Source organism: Schistocerca nitens, chromosome 5 (assembly GCF_023898315.1).
Source record: "Schistocerca nitens isolate TAMUIC-IGC-003100 chromosome 5, iqSchNite1.1, whole genome shotgun sequence".
Taxonomy (NCBI): domain Eukaryota; kingdom Metazoa; phylum Arthropoda; class Insecta; order Orthoptera; family Acrididae; genus Schistocerca; species Schistocerca nitens.
Window position 1 is genome coordinate 504780252 of NC_064618.1, and position 20665 is coordinate 504800916.

Sequence of the window (20665 nt, forward strand, 5' to 3'; positions counted from 1 at the left end):
CCACGTCGTTTGTGGCATTTCTGCGTGCTCGGTGGGAAAAGGGGGCGGGGGGGGGAGGAGGCCTACGTGATATTAAGTAGGTGCACCAGTTTCCTTGGCTCTTCAGTGTATCATTATGCATGGAACTACAAAGCATTTGTCAGCAAATATGAGTTACATATGCGGCACATTTGACAGTTTTATTTTTACAAAGAGTACCTCCTCTTCTGACATGACTATTGAGAATAATATCTTAACTTTGTTGGGTCGGAGAATGGTCGTTATCGATCCTGTAGGTGTATATGTGTTAATGTCTATTAATCCATACATACGAGTACAAGTAAAATCTTAAATTAACATTCGACGATAGCAAAACAAATTGTCTTTTTCAGAAACGAATTCATCGCTACAGCCAGTCTGTATTTTATATCCTGTCTACTTCGGCCATCACCAGTTACTTTCCTGCCCAAATAGCAAAGCTGCTCGACTACATTTAGTGTCTCATTTCCTAATCTAATTCCCTCGGCATCGTCTGATTTAATTCGACCACATTCCATTGTCTTTGTTTTACTTTCGTTGATGCTCATCTTATAACTGAACCTGTTTAGTCGTTTGTTATCTTTGATACAATTACAATGACGTCAGGAAACCTCAAGGTCTTTATTTCTTTTCCTTTTTTATTTCTTTTCCCCAAACTATTCCTCGGTTTCCTTTACCGCATGCTGACTGTACTGACTGAATAACTTCGGGGATAGGCTACAAACCTGTCTCACTGCTGTATCAACTATTACTTCCCTTTCATGCGCTTCGACCGTTATAACTGCAGTCCGGTTTCTATACAAGCTGTATTTTATCACTGCTCCTGTTAGAATTGCAAAAAGGATGTTCCAGCCAACATTGTCATAAGCTTCACTAAGTGTACAACTTCTATAATCGAAGGTTTCCCTTTTTTTTTTAACCTGGCTTGTTAGATAAATCGTGAGGTCAGTATTGCCTTGCGTGTTCCTATGTTTCTTTGGATCTGACCTTCCCCGGGGTCAGCTTCTACCAGTTTTTCCATTGTTCGACCCCGGTATTTGTATGAGTTAACCGTTTCAAGTTGTGACTCATTGCCATTTTAGTCATAGGATACTACTTTTTTTAAACATTTCCCGAAGTGCAAACATTTATGCGCGTCACCAAACTTTTCACCACTTTGAAATCGTATCGAGATCTGAGTGTATATTTGTGCGATTTATTCCCGACAGTACTTCGATACAAATAACTGCATCATCTGCAAAAAGTCTGTTTGTTAGTAGCGTTGCCTGCAAGATCATTAGCTCTCGCAATACAAAGAAGAAGGGGTACTTTACGCATACAGTTTGAAAATATTGTAGTCTAGGCAGTTACTCTAAATTTTCAAATATTGAAGATTTTAATTGTTTTTAAGAAGTTGTTCTATCTGATTCTATAAATATTTTAAATTTCTCAGTTAAACGTAAACCAAAAATGTAAGTCTTAGTAGGAGATATCATTTACCCCAATGAAACTCATATGTAGCACATTCAGATGAAGGACCTTACTTAACGCATCAACATCTCTTTGAAAAGTATATTGTGAGTAAAAGTGAACAACTACTAACGATAAATAAAGTTTTCTGCGTCAGTCACTTATTTATTTTGCTACAACGCACTCCGATTGTTTACACGATCACCTTCAGATGGAGGTACAATGGCATAAACAAGTGTTGGTGTGGAAACTTTTCAAAATACGATATCTCGTGAACGACTCGCACTAGACTCCTACATCAAACACCACTGACATTCTAATGTCCCTGATTTTATTTTGTTAATGTCAATTTGCATTTTTCCATTTCAAAAAGTGTACTTCTGGACAAAAAATACACTTTCTAAGTATTATTACAATCTGTTGACCGGCTAAAGTAAGAGCCTCTGACTACTAATCCATTCTGTGAAAACAGCACATCAGTGGCACTTTCCATTTCCACAATATTTGCTGTGCATATTTTAGGTGCTACAAACTGTGTATACCTAAATATGTTTTTATTCTATTTAAAAATGTGAATGGGCTGCTCTTCCTCTCGTAAATACAATTCACTGTCATAAATTCGTGTTTGTTAACCCCCAATGTGTCTTTTCTAAATAAGCAGTTTTTATCATTAGTAAAAGACGCAACATAACCTACACTGCCCTCGGTTTGCTACTGTGAAAAGACTTCACTATTGTGAAAATGATACTACCCCAACATGAGCTATGTTAATAAACAGTTCTTCACCCGAAGACGATGGTGTGAGCCACCGAAACGCGTAGTGCCCAAATAAACAAGCGACTGATGCAGGCGCTTCAGTCCGGAACCGCGCTGCTGCTACGGTCGCAGGTTCGAATCCTGTCTCGGGCATGGATGTGTGTGATGTCCTTAAGTTAGTTAGGTTTAAGTAGTTCTAAGTCTAGGGGACTGATGACCTCAGATGTTAAGTCCCATAGTGCTCAGCGCCATTTGAACCATTTTTTGACTGATGCGGAAAACTGTTTCATTTGTATTCATCAACAGTCGCAACCCTCGTAATGCCGCCCTTTGTGTACGAAATATTTACCAATTAACAATATTTGCTATTTTTAAATATTTTAGGGTGGCCGTGAACTATTCGCCACAGCCCGACCCTCCCAAGTCGGTAATGCGTTTTATGGAAAATGCTTTAGTACCGGGTGATCAAAAAGTCTGTATTAATTTGAAAACTGAATAAATCACGGAATAATGTAGATAGAGAGGTACAAATTGACACACATGCTTGGAATGACACGGGGTTTTATTAGAACCAAACAAATACAAAAGTTAAGAAAATGTCCGACAGATGGCGCTTCATCTGATCAGAATAGCAATAATTAGCATAACAAATGGTTCAAATGGCTCTGAGCACTATGGGACTTAACTTCTAAGGTCACGAGTCCCCTAGAACTTAGAACTATTTAAACCTACCTAACCTAAGGACATCACACACATCCTTGCCCGAGGCAAGATTCGAACCTGCGACCGTAGCGGTCGCGCGGTTCCAGACTGTAGCGCCTAGAACCGCTCGGCGACTCCGGCCGGCAATTAGCATAACAAAGTAAGACAAAGTAAAGATTATGTTCTTTACAGGAAATGCTCAATATGTCCACCATAATTCCTCAATAATAGCTGTAGTCGAGGAATAATGTTGTGAACGACACTGTAAAGCATGTCCGGACTTATGATGAGACGTTGGCTTCGGATGTTGTCTTTCAGCATCCCTAGAGATGTCGGTCGATCACGATGCACTTGCGACTTCAGGTAACCCCAAAGCCAATAATCGCACGGACAAGGTCTGGGCACCTGGGAGGCCGAGCATGACGAAAGTGGCGGCTGAGCAGACGATCATAACCAAACGACGCGCGCAAAAGATCTTTCACGCGTTTGCAATATGGGGTGGAGCGCCATCCTGCATAAACATCGTACGTTCCAGGAGGTGTTTATCAGTCAGGCTGGGGATGATGCGATTCTGTAACATATCGGCGTACATCTCACCCGTCGCGGTAGCAGTTACAAAACCAGAATCACGCATTTCCTCGAAGAAAAAAGGCCCGATAACTGTAGATGTGGTAAATCCAACCCATACTGTGACTTTCTCGTCGTGCAATGGGGTTTCCACGACAGTTCTAGGATTTTGGGTAGCCTTCCTATGGCGATAGGATCGTAACGCTGAACTAGCACATTCCCCATTCTGATAATACAGCTTCACTAAAAGCGCCTTTTCAGGTAACGTCAACATGCTGCGACTGCTGGTGCATCTGATTTTCTCCATCTCTCATTACAGCTCCTTTTATACACGATTGTCATGCGCAGTCACTGACGTTTTGCTGTCCAGCGCCATCTGTCGAACATTTTGTGAACTTTTTTTTTGTTCTAATAAAACCCCATGTCATTCCAAGCATGTATGTCAATTTTTACCTCTCTATCTACATTATTCCGTGGTTTATTAAGTTTTCAAATTTATACTGACTTTTTGATCACCCGGTATTGCTAGGGTTAATTTCCACTAGGGAAAGCAACGGCCCCGACTCACATTGCCTTAGGGCCAACTTCTTTCAAATTCTGGAAACAGCTCTCTGACTGTAGACGGGAGCGAGAGCCTGCCTGCCAGCGCGGCGAGCGACCGCCCGAAAAGAAGAGCCGCCGGTGGTCCCGGTAGCTAGTGGAGCGAGACGGTCCCGCGGCGGAGCGATTTCCCGCGATGGCGCAGGGAAAGCCGATTGCGCAAGCGGGGCTCGCCGCGCCACGGCCAAGGCCGCGCCCCACATCGCGACGAAAGCCTGACTACCTGCCTGACTGCTGCCAGCTGCTGTCGCCGAATTCCGCGGCCTCCGCCAACCGATCACCCGTAACGATTAGACACCAGCCAGTCGACGCGGCCGTTGCTGGAAAGCCCGCGACGCCGGCACTGGCCCCTGTGACAGCAGAAAGTGCGCCTTTGGCTGCAGCCTAATGACGCGTCCTCCAAAACGCGAGAGGCCACTGCCTGAGGCCATGTTCTACCCTGGAGAGTCAAATAATCTGGTAGTCCTGCCTAAAATCGTGTAGCGCCCCCACGAGCACGCGGAAGTGCCGCAACACGACTAATGTCTGAAGTAGTGCTGGAGGAAATTGACACCATGAATCCTGCAGAGTTGTCCATAAATTCGTAAGAGTACTAGGGGGGTAGAGATCTCTTCTGAGCAGCACGTTGCAAGGTATTCCATACGTAGTCAATAATGTTCATGTCTGGGAAGTTTGGTGGCCAGCGGAAGTCTTTAAATATAGAAGAGTGTTCCTGGAGCCACTCTGTAGCAATTGTGGACGTGTGGGGTGTTTCATTGTCTGTTGGAGTTGTCCAAGTCTGTCGGGATGCACAATGGACATTAATGGATACATGTGATCAGACAGGATGCTTAGTACGTGTTACCTGTCAAGAATAGTATCTACGAGGGTCACTCCAAAAGAAATGCGCACAAATTTTTTTTTTAATCCATCTTTTATTCTACATGTTTGAAAGTTTTACAGTGTGTAGATGTATCCTTTAGAAACAATATTTTCATTTCTACACATAATTTCCATCCCTCTCAACTGCCTTACGCCATCTTGAAACCAGCGCCTGTATACACGCACGGTAAAATTCTGGACCAACCTGTTGGAGCCACTGTTTGGCAGCGTGCACAAGGGAGTCATCATCTTCATACCTTGTTCCACGAAGAGAGTCTTTCAGTTTCCCAAAGAGATGATAGTCACATGGAGCCAGATCAGGATTGTAAGGTAGGTGTTTCAGTGTTGTCCATCCGAGTTTTGTGATCGCTTCCAAGGTTTTTTGACTGACATGTGGCCATGCATTGTCGTGCAACAACAAAATATCCTGCTTTTGCCGATGTGGTCGAACACGACTCAGTTGAGCTTGAAGTTTCTTCAGTGTCGTCACAAATGCATCAGAATTTATGGTGGTTCCACTTGGCATGATGTCCAAAAGCAAGAGTCATTCAGAATCTAAAAACAACGTAGCCATAACTTTTCCAGCAGAAGGTGTGGTTTTTAATTTTTTTTTCTAGGGTGAATTTGCATGATGCCACTCCATTGATTGCCTCTTCGTCTCTGGTGAAAAATGATGGAGCCATGTCTCATCACCTGTCACAATTCTTCCAAGAAATTCATCTCCACCATTCTCGTATTGTTCCAAAAGTTCGCTCCATACCGTTTTTCTTGTTTCTTTGTGATCCACTCTCAACATCCTGGGAACCCACCTGGCACAAACCTTTTTTAACGCCAACACTTTCAGTATTCTGCAAACACTTCCTTCCCCTTTCCCAACGTAGCGTGACAATTCGTTCAACTATGGTACGTCTGTCAGGAGTCACCAATTCGTTAACTCTCTGCACATTGTCTGGAGTGCGTGCAGTACGAGGCCTGCCACTGCGAGGACAATCCTCAATATTGCCGTGCCCGCTTTCATCACGTAACCTGCTTGCCCACCGACTAACTGTACTGCGATCGACATCAGCATCTCCATACACCGTTTTCAACCTCTTGTGGATGTTTCCCACTGTCTCGTTTTCACAGCACAGGAATTCCATGACAGCACTTTGCTTCTGACGAACGTCAAGTGTAGCAGCCATCTTGAAGACATGCTGTGACGGCGCCACTCACGGGAACAGGTTGAACTAAGTTTGAAAACAAGCGGGAAGGATATATCTACACACAGTAGAACTTTCACACATGCAGAATGAAAACTGTATTTTTACAAAAATAGTGTGCATTTCTTTTAGAGTGACCCTCGTCGACGGTATCAGGGTCCCATATCACTCCAACTGCACAAGCTCCACCTGCACCTGCACCTGGTGATATGCAGGGTCCGTGGATTCATGAGGTTGTCTCCATACCCGTACACGTCCATGCGCTCGGTACAGTTTGAAACGAGACTCGTCCGACCAGGCAACATGTTTCCAGACGTCCACAGTCCAATGTCGATGCTGACAGTCCCAGGCGAGATGTGAAGCTTTGTGTCATGTATTCATCAAAGGTACACGACTAGGCTTTCGGCTCCGAATGCCCATATCGATGATGTTTCGTTGAATGGTTCACATGCTCACACTTTTAGGCAGCTTGTGGTCTAGTGGCTAGCGTTGCTACCTCTGGATCATGGGTTCCCCAGTTTGATTCTCGGCTGGGTTGGGGTTTTTCTCTGCCGGGGGACTGGGTGTTTGTGTTGTCATCATCACCATCATCATCATCATCCGTGACAGTGGCTGGATTGGACTGTGTCAAAATTGGACTGTGCAAAAATTGGGACTTTGAATGGGCCCTGGTGACTGCGCAGTAAAGCGCCCCACAAACCAAACATCATTATGCTCACACTTCTTGATGGCCCTGCATTTAAATCTACAGCAGTTTGCGGAAGTGTTGCATTTCTGTCACGTTGAACGATTCTCCTCAGTCGTCGTTGGTCCTGTTCTTGCAGGATCTTTTCCGGCCGCAGCGATGTTTTACCGTATCCCGGATATTCACGGTACACTCGTGAAATAATCGTACGGGAAAATCCCTACTTCATGGCTACTGCTACCTTAGATATGCTGTGTCCCATCGCTCGTGCGCTGGCTATAACACCACGTTCAAACTCACTTAAACCGTGATAACCTTCGATTGTAGCATCAGTAACCGATCTAACAACTATACCAGGCACTTGGCGATCGCAGCACCATATTCTGTCTGTTTACAAATCTCTGTATTTGAATACGCTTGCTTACCCCAGTTTCTTTGGCGCTTCAATGTATTTTAGGGAAGAGTAGGCTTCCAGCATACGCCAGAAATTCCACTGCCGAAGTTCTCGTAATCAAGCAAGCTCTTAGGTGTAAATTTTCAGGCTTTCCCGACGGATCTCTTGCAAACGTTGATCTCGTATTTGCCGTTGGATCATATTGTGCAAATCACACAATATTTCGTAGATACAAGTAGCCAAAGACGCTACATTTAGACCACGGGGGGAAAACTAATTAGCGGATAAAAGCCTGCGCCGTATTGGATATCCCCAAATGTTTCTCCAAATATTCGCAACAATATTTTGTGGTTAAAAAAGAAACTGCACTGTCAGTAATGCGATTTGCCTTGTTTCGGTCGATAACAGTTACTTATTTAAGTTGTTGTTATTACCCATTTGTGACGGAGTGCCACTACATTGACTTGCCAGGCTGTGTCCTCGGAAGGGCATGTGCGTTTTTACATGTGAAGATGCTAAAGGTTGTGATTGCCCTTCTTCCGGCTTATCCGTACAACTACAGGCGTTTCCTGTTTCGATAGTAGTAGCACTTGTCTTACATCAGAGTCATTCCTGATTCATTTACACTTAGAAATAACACTTTTTCAATTACCGAAACGGTCATAAAGCTAACTGAAGCTCTTGCAGCGTAGTCCATGAATTCGAATCTTCGCTTCATGGCCAGATGACTCGTTTTTATATAATAACGTAATAAATAATGATAAGTTTGAAATCAATGAGTCTGTCAAGGTTCCTATTTAGCACGTTTCTGAGTACACAGTGTAACGGATAATGCATTGGGAAGTGCTGGAAGCTATCATGATTTTGACGCTATGGTGAAGTAAATTACACGATGAGTGAAAGAGTCCGCGGTATGCGACGACAACTTGTAAAGCAACTAATTTATGGTTCAGTGGCTTGGAAAAGTTCAGTTGAAAATTTCATAACTCCATTTCATTAGCTACGGTAAAAAGTGATGATATACGGGATGTGCCAAGAAGATCATATGTTGTGTTGTATTAAAATGTGGTCATGATCCGTATGTCGGTTCTTGACCAGTGGAATGTAAATTATTAGGTTCAGCTACAGGTGACGAAAATGTTGTTAGGCCATTCCTACCACCAGATTTCAGGCATGCCAAAAGGGTGAAAGCAATTTACAAAATTACAGTACAGGGAAAATGAATATTTACAAACTGTTACTTAATACCATACAGGGAACATGTTGTTGTTATTGTGGTCATTCCCAATCCTGTTCCAGCCTTTTCGTCTCCGAAAAGCTACTGCAAACTTCAAAAATGGCTCTGAGCACTATGGGACTCAACATCTTAGGTCATAAGTCCCCTAGAACGTAGAACTACTTAAACCTAACTAACCTAAGGACATCACACACACCCATGCCCGAGGCAGGATTCGAACCTGCGACCGTAGCAGTCCCGCGGTTCCGGACTGCAGCGCCAGAACCGCACGGCCACCGCGGCCGGCTACTGCAAACTTCATCTACCTGAACCTGCTTACTGTATTCAACTCTTGGTCTCTCTCTACAGGTTTTTCCCCCAACATTTCTGTCCATTACCAGTCTGACGATTGCTTCGTGCCTCAAGACGTGTCCTATCAAACGATCCCTTCTTTTATTCAAGCTGTGCCATAAATTTCTTTTTATACTCATTTCGATTCAATGCCTCCTCATTTGTTATTCTTATACCCATTCAATGTTCAGCTCATCCACTTTTCACTTTCGTACAGATAAATACCGTCAGAAAAGACTTCCTAATACAGTACTTACATTTATGTCCGATGTTAAAAAATTCCTCTTTTTCAAAATTCCTTTCCATGCTATATGCAGTCCACATTTTAAATCACATTTACTTCGGCCATCATCAGTTATTCTACTGTCCAAATATCAAATTCATCTACTACTTTTAGTGTCTTATTTCCCATTATAATTCCTTCAGTATCGCCTGATGTCATTCGACTATGTTCCATTACCTTTGTTTTACTATTGTTGATGTTCTTCTTATAACCTCTTTTCAAGACATTATCTACTCCATTCTATTGTTCTTCCAAGTCCTCTAATGTCTCTGACAGAGTTATAATGTAACCGGGAAACCCCAAAGTTTTCATTTATTCTCCTTGAAGTTTAATTCTCATTCCAAATTTGCCCTTTTTTGCTTTTACTTCTCGCTCAAGGTACAGATTGAATAACATCGGGGATAGGTTACAACCTTGTCTCACTTCCTTCTCATTCACTTTCACGTCCTTCGATTCTTATAAATGTGATCTGATTTCTGTACAATTTATATTATACACAAGCGTTTTCAATTAAACTAATGCATATGTAGCTTCATGATACACGTTTTCAATTTAAATAGGAGAAGTCAAGCCATTGTCACATTTGACTCTTTAAAATATCAGCATAACAATGAGGAATAATTGTTCGCAGGCCCTGTGCTCTCTCCAACGTGTATCTCGTGACCAAGGCTCTAGTTCGTACGAAGTCACATGGAGATTGCTCCAGTCGATAGCTGCTCACCCTACTACATCAAGATTATGTCTCAGTGCTATCCCTTTTGCTTACCACTGATTGTTTAACACAGTCCATGTGTCAGAAGTTCTCATGCTAACTGACGAGGCACAAATTTATCAGATGGCTTGTTGAGTATATTGATCTCCGTGGAGCGTAATTTCCTCTACATTTGCTTCTGCTCCAATCCCTGGTTCGAACACCGCCACCGCTTAAATTCTGAATAAAAATTATCAGCAATGGCGGCCGAAGACTTCCAGCATAAAAATCCATCCTCATTCAACCGACGGCCTTCTAAAAGACGGCGGAGGAACGGACAAGGTTCAGGGTGCTCTCTTGCGCTTGGGGCGGGATAATCAGCGACGATCAACGGCATGAGGCAGCAGAAGGCAATGGAAACCACAGCCTTAAAGGCACACAATGAGTGTGCACAGTGTGCACAGGACATGCAGCGTATAACTTAAAAGCTATCATGATTATCTCCCAATTGGCAAAAGATGACTCGTTCCCCTTTCAGATGTCCGGGGGGGGGGGGGGGGGCGACTGCCAAGGGGGAGGTGACCTTGAGAAAAAGATTGAAACAGCAACGAAAGGATAATGTTCTACAAGTCTGAGCGCGGAAAGTCAGATGTTTGATCGTGATAATTTAGAAAATCTGAAACGGGAAACGCTAATGCTCAGTCTAAATATAGTAGGGGTCGGCAAAGTGAAATAGAAAGAAGACAAGGATTTCTGGTCAGACGAGTATAGGGTAATATCAACAGTAGCAGAAAAATGATATAAAGGGAGCAGGATCGTTATGAATGCGGAGATAGGGCAGAGAGTGAGTTACTGTGAACAGTTTAGTGACAGGACTGTTATCATCAAAATCGACTGCAAACCAACACCGCCAACAGGAAGTTCGGTATACATGCGACGTCGCTGTCAGAAGATGAAGATAGAGAAAAAGTAGATGAGGATATTGAACGAGTAATTCAATACATAAAGGGAGATGAAAATCAAATAGTCGTGGGGGACTGGAATGCAGTTGTTGGGCAAGGAGTACAGAAAGGGTTACGGGACAATATGGGCTTGGTACTAGGAACGAGAAAGGTGAGAGACTAATTGAGTTCTGCAATAAATTTCAGCTAGTAATAGCGAATACTCTGTCCGAGAATCACAAGAGGGAGAGGTATACTTGGAAAAGGCCGGGTGCGAGAAGGTTTCAGTTAGATTACATAATGGTCAGGCAGAGATTCCGAAATCAGATACTGGATTGTAGGACGTACCCAAGAGCAGATATAGACTCAGATCACAATTTAGTAGTGATGAAGAGTACGCTGAAGTTTAAGAAACTAGCTAGGAAGAATCAATGCGCAAGGAAGTGGGATACGGAAGTAGCAAGGAATGAGGAGATACTGTTACAGTTATCTAAAACTACAGATACTGCGAAAAGGAATAGCTCAATAGGCAGTTCAGTTGAAGAGGAATGGACATCTCTAAAAAGTTTAATCACAGTAGCTGGAAAGGAAAACTCAGGTACAAAGAAGATAGCTGCGAATAAATCACGAGAAACAGAAGAAATACTTCAGTTGGTCGATGAAAGAAGGAGGTACAAAACTGTTTAGCAAAATTCAGCTATTCAGAAATACAAATCACTTAGGAATGAAATAAACAGGATGTGCAGGAAAGCTAAGGCAAAATGGCTACGTGAGAAATATGAAGAAATCGAAAAAGGGCTGACTTAGCATATAGGAAATTCAAGACAACCTTCGGTGAAGGGTGCTAGCATTAAGAGTGCAATTGGAATTCCACTGTTAAATGCAGAGGAGAGAGAGTATAGGTGGAAAGAGTACACTGAAGGCCTCTATTATGGAGAAGACTTGTCTAATGACGAGGTAAAAGAAGAACAGGAGTCGATATGGAAGAGACAAGGATCCAGCATTAGAATTTAAAAGAGATTTTGGAAGACTGAATGTCGAATGAGTCAGAAGGGATGGATAACATTCCATCAGGATTTCTAAACTCAATTCACGTTGGTGTGTAGAATGTGTGAGTCTGGCGACATAAAATTTGACTTACGAAAAGCATCATCCACACAATTCCGAAGATTGCAGCAGCCAACAGGTGCGAGAATTATCGAACAATCAGCTCAACAGCTCATGCAACCAAGTTTCTGGCAAGAATAATATACAGAAGAATGGAAAAGAAAACTGAGGATGTGTTAGATAATGATCAGTTTGGTTTTATGGAAGGCAAAGGCACCAGAGAGGCAGTTCTGACGTTGCGGTTGATAATGGAAGCAAGATTTAAGAAAAATCGAAGCACGGTCGTAGGATTGGTCCACTTGGAAAAAGCGTTAGAATGTGTAAAATGGTGCAAGATGTTCGAAATTTTGAGAAAAAGGGGCTAAGCTCTAGCGACAGACGGATAATATGCAATATGCATAAGAGCCAAGAGGGAAAAATAGGAGTGGAAGACCAAGAACGAAGTGCTCGGATTAAAAAGGGTCTACGGCAGGGATGAAGTCTTTCGCCCTTACTGTTCAATCTATACATCGAAGAAGCAATGACGGAAATAAACGAAAAGTTCAAGAGTGGAATCAAAATTTAGTGTGAAAGGATATTGATTATAAGATTCGTTGATGACACAGCTATCCTCAATGAAAGTGAAGAAGAACAATAGACTAATGAGTACGGAATATGGATTGAGAATAAATCGAAGAAAAGTAAAAGTAATGAGAAGCAGCAGAAACGACATCAGCGAGAAACTTAACATTATACACTCCTGGAAATTGAAATAAGAACACCGTGAATTCATTGTCCCAGGAAGGGGAAACTTTATTGACACATTCCTGGGGTCAGATACATCACATGATCACACTGACAGAACCACAGGCACATAGACACAGGCAACAGAGCATGCACAATGTCGGCACTAGTACAGTGTATATCCACCTTTCGCAGCAATGCAGGCTGCTATTCTCCCATGGAGACGATCGTAGAGATGCTAGATGTAGTCCTGTGGAACGGCTTGCCATGCCATTTCCACCTGGCGCCTCAGTTGGACCAGCGTTCGTGCTGGACGTGCAGACCGCGTGAGACGACTCTTCATACAGTCCCAAACATGCTCAATGGGGGACAGATCCGGAGATCTTGCTGGCCAGGGTAGTTGACTTACACCTTCTAGAGCACGTTGGGTGGCACGGGATACATGCGGACGTGCATTGTCCTGTTGGAACAGCAAGTTCCCTTGCCGGTCTAGGAATGGTAGAACGATGGGTTCGATGACGGTTTGGATGTACCGTGCACTATTCAGTGTCCCCTCGACGATCACCAGTGGTGTACGGCCAGTGTAGGAGATCGCTCCCCACACCATGATGCCGGGTGTTGGCCCTGTGTGCCTCGGTCGTATGCAGTCCTGATTGTGGCGCTCACCTGCACGGCGCCAAACACGCATACGACCATCATTGGCACCAAGGCAGAAGCGACTCTCATCGCTGAAGACGACACGTCTCCATTCGTCCCTCCATTCACGCCTGTCGCGACACCACTGGAGGCGGGCTGCACGGTGTTGGGGCGTGAGCGGAAGACGGCCTAACGGTGTGCGGGACCGTAGCCCAGCTTCATGGAGACGGTTGCGAATGGTCCTCGCCGATACCCCAGGAGCAACAGTGTCCCTAATTTGCTGGGAAGTGGCGGTGCGGTCCCCTACGGCACTGCGTAGGATCCTACGGTCTTGGCGTGCATCCGTGCGTCGCTGCGGTCCGGTCCCAGGTCGACGGGCACGTGCACCTTCCGCCGACCACTGGCGACAACATCGATGTACTGTGGAGACCTCACGCCCCACGTGTTGAGCAATTCGGCGGTACGTCCACCCGGCCTCCCGCATGCCCACTATACGCCCTCGCTCAAAGTCCGTCAACTGCACATACGGTTCACGTCCACGCTGTCGCGGCATGCTACCAGTGTTAAAGACTGCGATGGAGCTCCGTATGCCACGGCAAACTGGCTGACACTGACGGCGGCGGTGCACAAATGCTGCGCAGCTAGCGCCATTCGACGGCCAACACCGCGGTTCCTGGTGTGTCCGCTGTGCCGTGCGTGTGATCATTGCTTGTACAGCCCTCTCGCAGTGTCCGGAGCAAGTATGGTGGGTCTGACACACCGATGTCAATGTGTTCTTTTTTCCATTTCCAGGAGTGTAATTTGGTGATCACGAAGTAGATGAAATTAATGAATTCTGCTACCTACGCAGCAAAATAATCCATGATGGACGATGTGGTGTCACAGCCAGACACCACACGTGCTAGGTGGTAGCTTAAATCGGCCGCGGTCCTGTAGTACATGTCGGACCCGCGTGACGCCACTGTGTGATCGCAAACCTAGCGCCACCACAAGGCAGGTCTCGAGAGACTGACTCGAACTCATCCCAGTTGTACGGACGACAGAGCTAGCGACTAGACGTACGAAGCCTTTCTCTCTCATTAGCCGCCGGCCGCGGTGGTCTAGCGGTTCTAGGCGCGCAGTCCGGAACCGCGCGACTGCTACGGTCGCAGGTTCGAATCCTGCCTCGGGCATGGATGTGTGTGATGTCCTTAGGTTAGTTAGGTTTAAGTAGTTCTAAGTTCTAGGGGACTGATGACCACAGATGTTAAGTCCCATAGTGCTCAGAACCATTTGAACCATTTTTTTCTCTCATTAGCCGAGAGACAGAATAGCCTTCAGCTAAGTTAATGGCTACGAACTAGCAAGGCGCCATTAGCCTTACAGTGATTGTAATTAGAGTCTCACTTGTGTTCAACATAGAGATGTACAAGAAGACATTGAAGATAAGTATATGAGAAGCTCCGTTCTTTTCTTCATAGCATTAATTACGTATCCTGTTCCAGTACTTCACGCCCGTCTGCGTTAGTCTCGCGTGCCCTTTTAGCCACCTCTATCTACAAGGTGTTGGCCCAGCTGCCGACACATCAGACGAAGTTAAGAGGACATCAAGAGCAGTCTAATACTGGCAAAACGGGCATTTATGGCCAAGAGAAGTCTACTAGTATCAAACATAGGCCTTAACGTGAGGAAGAAATATCTGAGAATGTACGTTTGGAGCACAGCGCTGTATTGTAGTGTAACATGGACTATGGGAAAACCACCGGAACAGAAGAGGATCGAAACATTTGAGGTGAAGTGCTGCAGAAGAATGGTATAAATTACTTTAACTGATAATGTCTGCAATGGGGAATTTCTTCGCAGAATCGGTGAGGAAAGGGATATATGGAAAACGTTGACAAGAACAAGGGGCAGGATTGTAGGGCATCTGTTAAGACATGAGGGAATAACTTGCATGGTATTACATGGAGCTGCAGAGGGTAAAACTCTATAGAGAAAGACAGAGGTTGGAATACATACAGAAAATAGCTGAGGACGTAGGTTGCAAGTTCAAATGGCTCTAAGCACTATGGGACTTAACATCTGAGGTCATCAGTCCCATAGACTTAGAACTACGTAAACCTAACCTAACCTAAGGTCATCACACTCATCCATGCCCGAGGCAGGATTCGAACCTACGACCATAGCAGCAGCGCGATAGGTTGCAAGTGCTACTCTGAGATGAGGAGGTTGAAATAGGAGAGGAAATCGTGGCGGGCAGCATCCAACCAGTCAGAAGACTGACGACTCAAAAGAAAAGAAAAAAATAAGGAAATTTGCTTGCAAAGCCCTAATTAGGGTAGAGTCCTACGCCAGCGACGTCGATGTGTTGCCTGTGATCTGCTACTGTGGTTGACGTTTTAGTTCAAACTGATTTGCCTGTAGTTGCTACAGCAGGTGCGAGATGAATTGGAAAAATAGGTTTGTCTAGTGCATTTAGATGTTTATGCATTGTGTCCAAAATTTTTGCAGGAGGGGTCCAACAAGCGCTCATTGTGTGATGTCAGACTGACAAATTACAGCAGCTGCTTTGTATCTGACCAAGAACTATAAGTCACCTTCGCTCACATCGCCTGTGATCGGCAGCGACACAGGTACACTGCACGAGTAAAACAATTTATTCGATGTACACTATATGATGAAAAGTAGCTAAAAATTTATTGTTGTTGTTGTTGTCTTCAGTCCTGAGACTGGTTTGATGCAGCTCTCCATGCTACTCTATCCTGTGCAAGCTTCTTCATCTCCCAGTACTTACTGCAACCTACATCCTTCTGAATCTGCTTAGTGTATTCATCTCTTGGTCTCCCTCTACGATTTTTACCCTCCACGCTGCCCTCCAATGCTAAATTTGTGATCCATTGATGCCTCAGAACATGTCCTACCAACCGGTCCCTTCTTCTTGTCAAGTTGTGCCACAAACTCCTCTTCTCCCCAATTCTATTCAATACCTCCTCATTAGTTACGTGATCTACCCATCTAATCTTCAGCATTCTTCTGTAGCACCACATTCCGAAAGCTTCTATTCTCTTCTTGTCCAAACTATTTATCGTCCACGTTTCACTTCCATACATGGCTACGCTCCATACAAATACTATCAGAAACGACTTCCTGACACTTAAATCTATACTCGATGTTAACAAATTTCTCTTCTTCAGATAGGCTTTCCTTGCCATTGCCAGTCTACATTTTATATCCTCTCTACTTCGACCATCATCAGTTATTTTACTCCCTAAATAGCAAAACTCATTTACTACTTTAAGTGTCTCATTTCCTAATCTAATTCCCTCAGCATCACCCAACTTAATTCGGCTACATTCCATTATCCTCGTTTTGCTTTTGTTGATGTTCATCTTATATCCTCCTTTCAAGACATTGTCCAGGAGATTTGCAGATTGTACCGACGCCTTGACCAACGACGGAAGAAGAAAGCGCGACTGATGTCCTCTCTCGCCTTTCTGTCACGGTGCCGAGATGAATGTGCTACACCGAAGTTCTTGAGATGCAAGCGCCTATTCACCACCGCCCAAGCACATCGTATCTACGACAGAATGGAACGAGCTTTTCTTCGTGAGCGAATACATACAACACGGAGAGACTTGGCAAGAACGGATCAGGAACTTCTGGACATTTTCTATCAACTAAGTAGCAGAATGCATCGAGACGACTGGGACAAGGTCGACAGCATCACTCACAGGAGCATGCAGAACGAACTCGAGCGCTGCACCGAGCGGCAAAAGAAAAAGTTTGAAAGATGCCGGAAGCAGACCGACAAGGCGATTCCCGACATGTCACACACAGTGGTCAACCTCACTGAACGACAATTGACCGAAGAGGAAGTGTCAGTTCTTCAAAAAGGAGGGAATTTCGCTATCATACCGAGAACTATACCTATGGAGGACATCATTGCCAACACCGAAGCAGCCATTCGGACCCTTCCTTGTGAAAGGGCAGAGGAAATACGCACTGAAACAGCCAGGATACTGCGCCGAGCAAAACCACCAGCTCGCAACCTGAAGAAAGAAGAGGTACAAGCCATTAAGAATCTCAACGCCGACAAGAGTATATTGGTACTGCCTGCCGATAAGGGGAATGCGACCGTCGTAATGAAGACCGAAGATTACGAGCAAAAGATCCGAGACCTATTAGATCCGACGACGTACCGAAAACTAAGCGCAGATCCGACGCAGCGTATCGCTCGGAATACGAATCGATTAATCAAGGCGTCCTCTCTGCCGGCGGACATACAGAGAAACCTGCGCAACACAGAAGCCCTACCACCTCGGCTGTATGGATTACCCAAGATCCATAAGAACAACGTTCCACTGAGACCGATCGTTAGCGCTCCTGGCTCACCAACGTATAAACTGGCGAAACACTTGGCCTCTCTGCTCCAGCCACACATGGGAAAGACCGACACATACATTAAGTACTCAGGACATTTCATTGAGAAGCTGAAGAAACTGAAACTTGCGCCAAACGACATCCTGGTCAGTTTTGATGTTGTTTCGTTATTTACGAAAGTGCCACTCAGCGACGCCCTGGAGCACATCGGTTCCATGTTCCCACAAGACATCAAAAAGCTCTTCCATGCATGCCTCACCACGAGCTATTTCACGTGGAATGGCGATTTCTACGAACAGCTGGAAGGCGTCGCCATGGGTAGTCCTCTCAGTCCAGTGGTGGCCAACTTCTTCATGGAACAATTCGAAGCACAGGCACTGGACTCGGCGACTTGCAAACCTAAGGTGTGGTACAGGTACGTCGATGATACTTTCGTGGTGTGGAGCCATGGTGAAGAACAGCTCGGTGAATTCCTGAGACACTTGAACAGCCTCCATGCCAACATAACATTTACCATGGAAGTAGAAAAGGATAAGAAACTGCCATTTCTAGATGTGCTGGTCACAAGGGACGGCGAAAACCTGGGACACAGCGTGTATCGAAAACCGACACACACGGACCGATATCTGCACAAACTGTCAAACCACCACCCGAGCCAGAAAAGAGGCATGATTAGTACGCTCGTAACGAGAGCAGGACGAATATGTGAGCCTCAACACCTCAAACGAGAAATGCAACACCTTGAAACTGTTCTGAGGAGCAATGGGTACTCCACAAATTACATTAGAAGTGTAACAGAGCCAAACACTCGGCGAAGTAAGGAACCAGAAAAAGAAATGTCGGGTACGGCCTTTCTGCCATACATTCCCAGAGTGACGGACAGAATGGGCCGTATATTGCGCAAACACGGCGTAAAGACGATTTTCAAACCGACAAGGAAGATCAAAGAGTGTCTTAGATCGGCGAAGGAGAAAAGAGACCCACTTGCAATGTCGGGAATATACCGTATACCTTGCACATGCGGAAAAGTTTATGTCGGAATGACTGGACGATCCATTAACACCAGGATCAAAGAGCATAAGCGACATTGCAGGCTGGGGCAGGTGGAGAAATCGGCCGTGGCAGAGCACGCACTGAATGAGACCGACCACGTAATAGAATTCGCCGACACGGAAGTTCTGGCTGTAGAGAACCACTATCACACGCGCTTGTTCAGAGAAGCTGTAGAAATACAAAAACACGCGAACAGTTTCAACAAGAAAGAGGAAAGCCTTAAGGTAAACGGATCCTGGCTTCCCGTACTGCAGCGAACGACCGTCGCAGGTAGCAAGAGGAGAACCGCACCGGAAATGACCGCGGAGAAGCCCTCGGACGTTGGCGCGCCAGGTACATATAGTCTGCGGCCGCGAGCTCGCCTCCAGTTCACCACCGGCAATGGAGGGTGAAGCTTTGACAATGCCAGCCACTCGTGCTGGCGAAACGTCAGAAAAATCATTAGATGAACGTCGGCCGAAGAACCCGAGACAGAAGCCAATAGGCAGTTTGTCAACAAGTGGCCACGAAAGCCTTAACAATTTTGTATTGTCCATTCCGTTCAAATGCTCTTCCAAGTCCTTTGCTGTCTCTGATAGAATTACAATGTCATCGGCGAACCGCAAAGTTTTTACTTCTTCTCCATGGATTTTAAAACCTACTCCGTATTTTTCTTTTGTTTCCTTTACTGCTTGCTCAATATACAGATTGAATAACATCGGGGACAGGCTACAACCCTGTCTCACTCCCTTCCCAACCGCTGCTTCCCTTTCATGCCCCTCGACTCTTATAACTGCCATCTGGTTTCTGTACAAATTGTGAACAGCCTTTCGCTCCCTGTATTTTACCCCTGCCATCTTTAGAATTTGAAAGAGAGTATTCCAGTCAACATTGTCGAAAGCTTTCTTTAAGTCTAAAAATGCTAGAAACGTAGGTTTGCCTTTCCTTAATCTATTTTCTAAGATAAGTCGTAGGGTCAGTATTGCCTCACGTGTTCCAACATTTCTGCGGAATCCAAACTGATCTTCCCCAAGGTCGGCTTCTACCAGTTTTTCCATTCGTCTGTAAAGAATTCGCGTTAGTATTTTGCAGCTGTGACTTATTAAACTGATAGTTCGGTAATTTTCACATCTGTCAACACCTGATTTCTTTGGGATTGGAATTATTATATTTTGCTTGAAGTCTGAGGGTACTTCGCCTGTCTCATACATCTTGCTCACCAGATGGTAGAGTTTTGTCAGGACTGGCTCTCCGAAGGCCTTCAGTAGTTCCAATGGAATGTGGTCCACTCCCGGGGCCTTGTTTCGACTCAGGTCTTTCAGTGCTCTGTCAAACTCTTCACGCAGTATCGTATCTCCCATTTCATCTTCATCTACATCCTCTTCCATTTCCATAATATTGTCCTCAAGTACATCGCCTTTGTATAGACTCTCTGTATACACCTTCCACCTTTCTGCATTCCCTTCTTTACTTAGAACTGGGTTTCCATCTGAGCTCTTGATATTCATACAAGTGGCTCTCTTTTCTCCAAAGGTCTCTTTTATTTTCCTGTAGGCAGTATCTATCTTACCCCTAGTGAGATAAGCCTCTACATCCTTACATTTGTCCTCTAGCCATCCCTGCTTAGCCATTTTGCACTTCCTGTCGATCTCATTTTTTAGACGTTTGTATTCCTTTTTGCCTTCTTCATTTACTGCGTTTTTATATTTTCTCCTTTCATCAATTAAATTCAATATTTCTTCTGTTACCCAAGGATTTCTACTAGCCCTTGTCTTTTTACCTACTTGATCCTCTGCCGCCTTCTCTACTTCATCCCTCAGAGCTACACATTCTTCTTCTACTGTATTTCTTTCCCCCATTCCTGTCAATTGTTCCCTTACGCTCTCCCTGAAACTCTGTACAACCTCTGGTTCATTCAGTTTATCCAGGTTCCATCTCCTTAAATTCCCACCTTTTTGCAGTTTCTTCAGTTTTAATCTACAGTTCATAACCAATAGATTGTGGTCAGAGTCCACATCTGCCCCTGGAAATGTCTTACAATTTAAAACCTGGTTCCGAAATCTCTGTCTTACCATTATATAATCTATCTGATACC

General features: G+C 44.7%; 1 long non-coding RNA gene across 1 annotated transcript in view; it reads left to right on the plus strand.

Moving 5' to 3' along the window:
* LOC126260849 (uncharacterized) overlaps nucleotides 1–20665 on the plus strand; it is a 197318-nt gene that overhangs the window by 131934 nt on the left and 44719 nt on the right. The window lies entirely within an intron of this gene.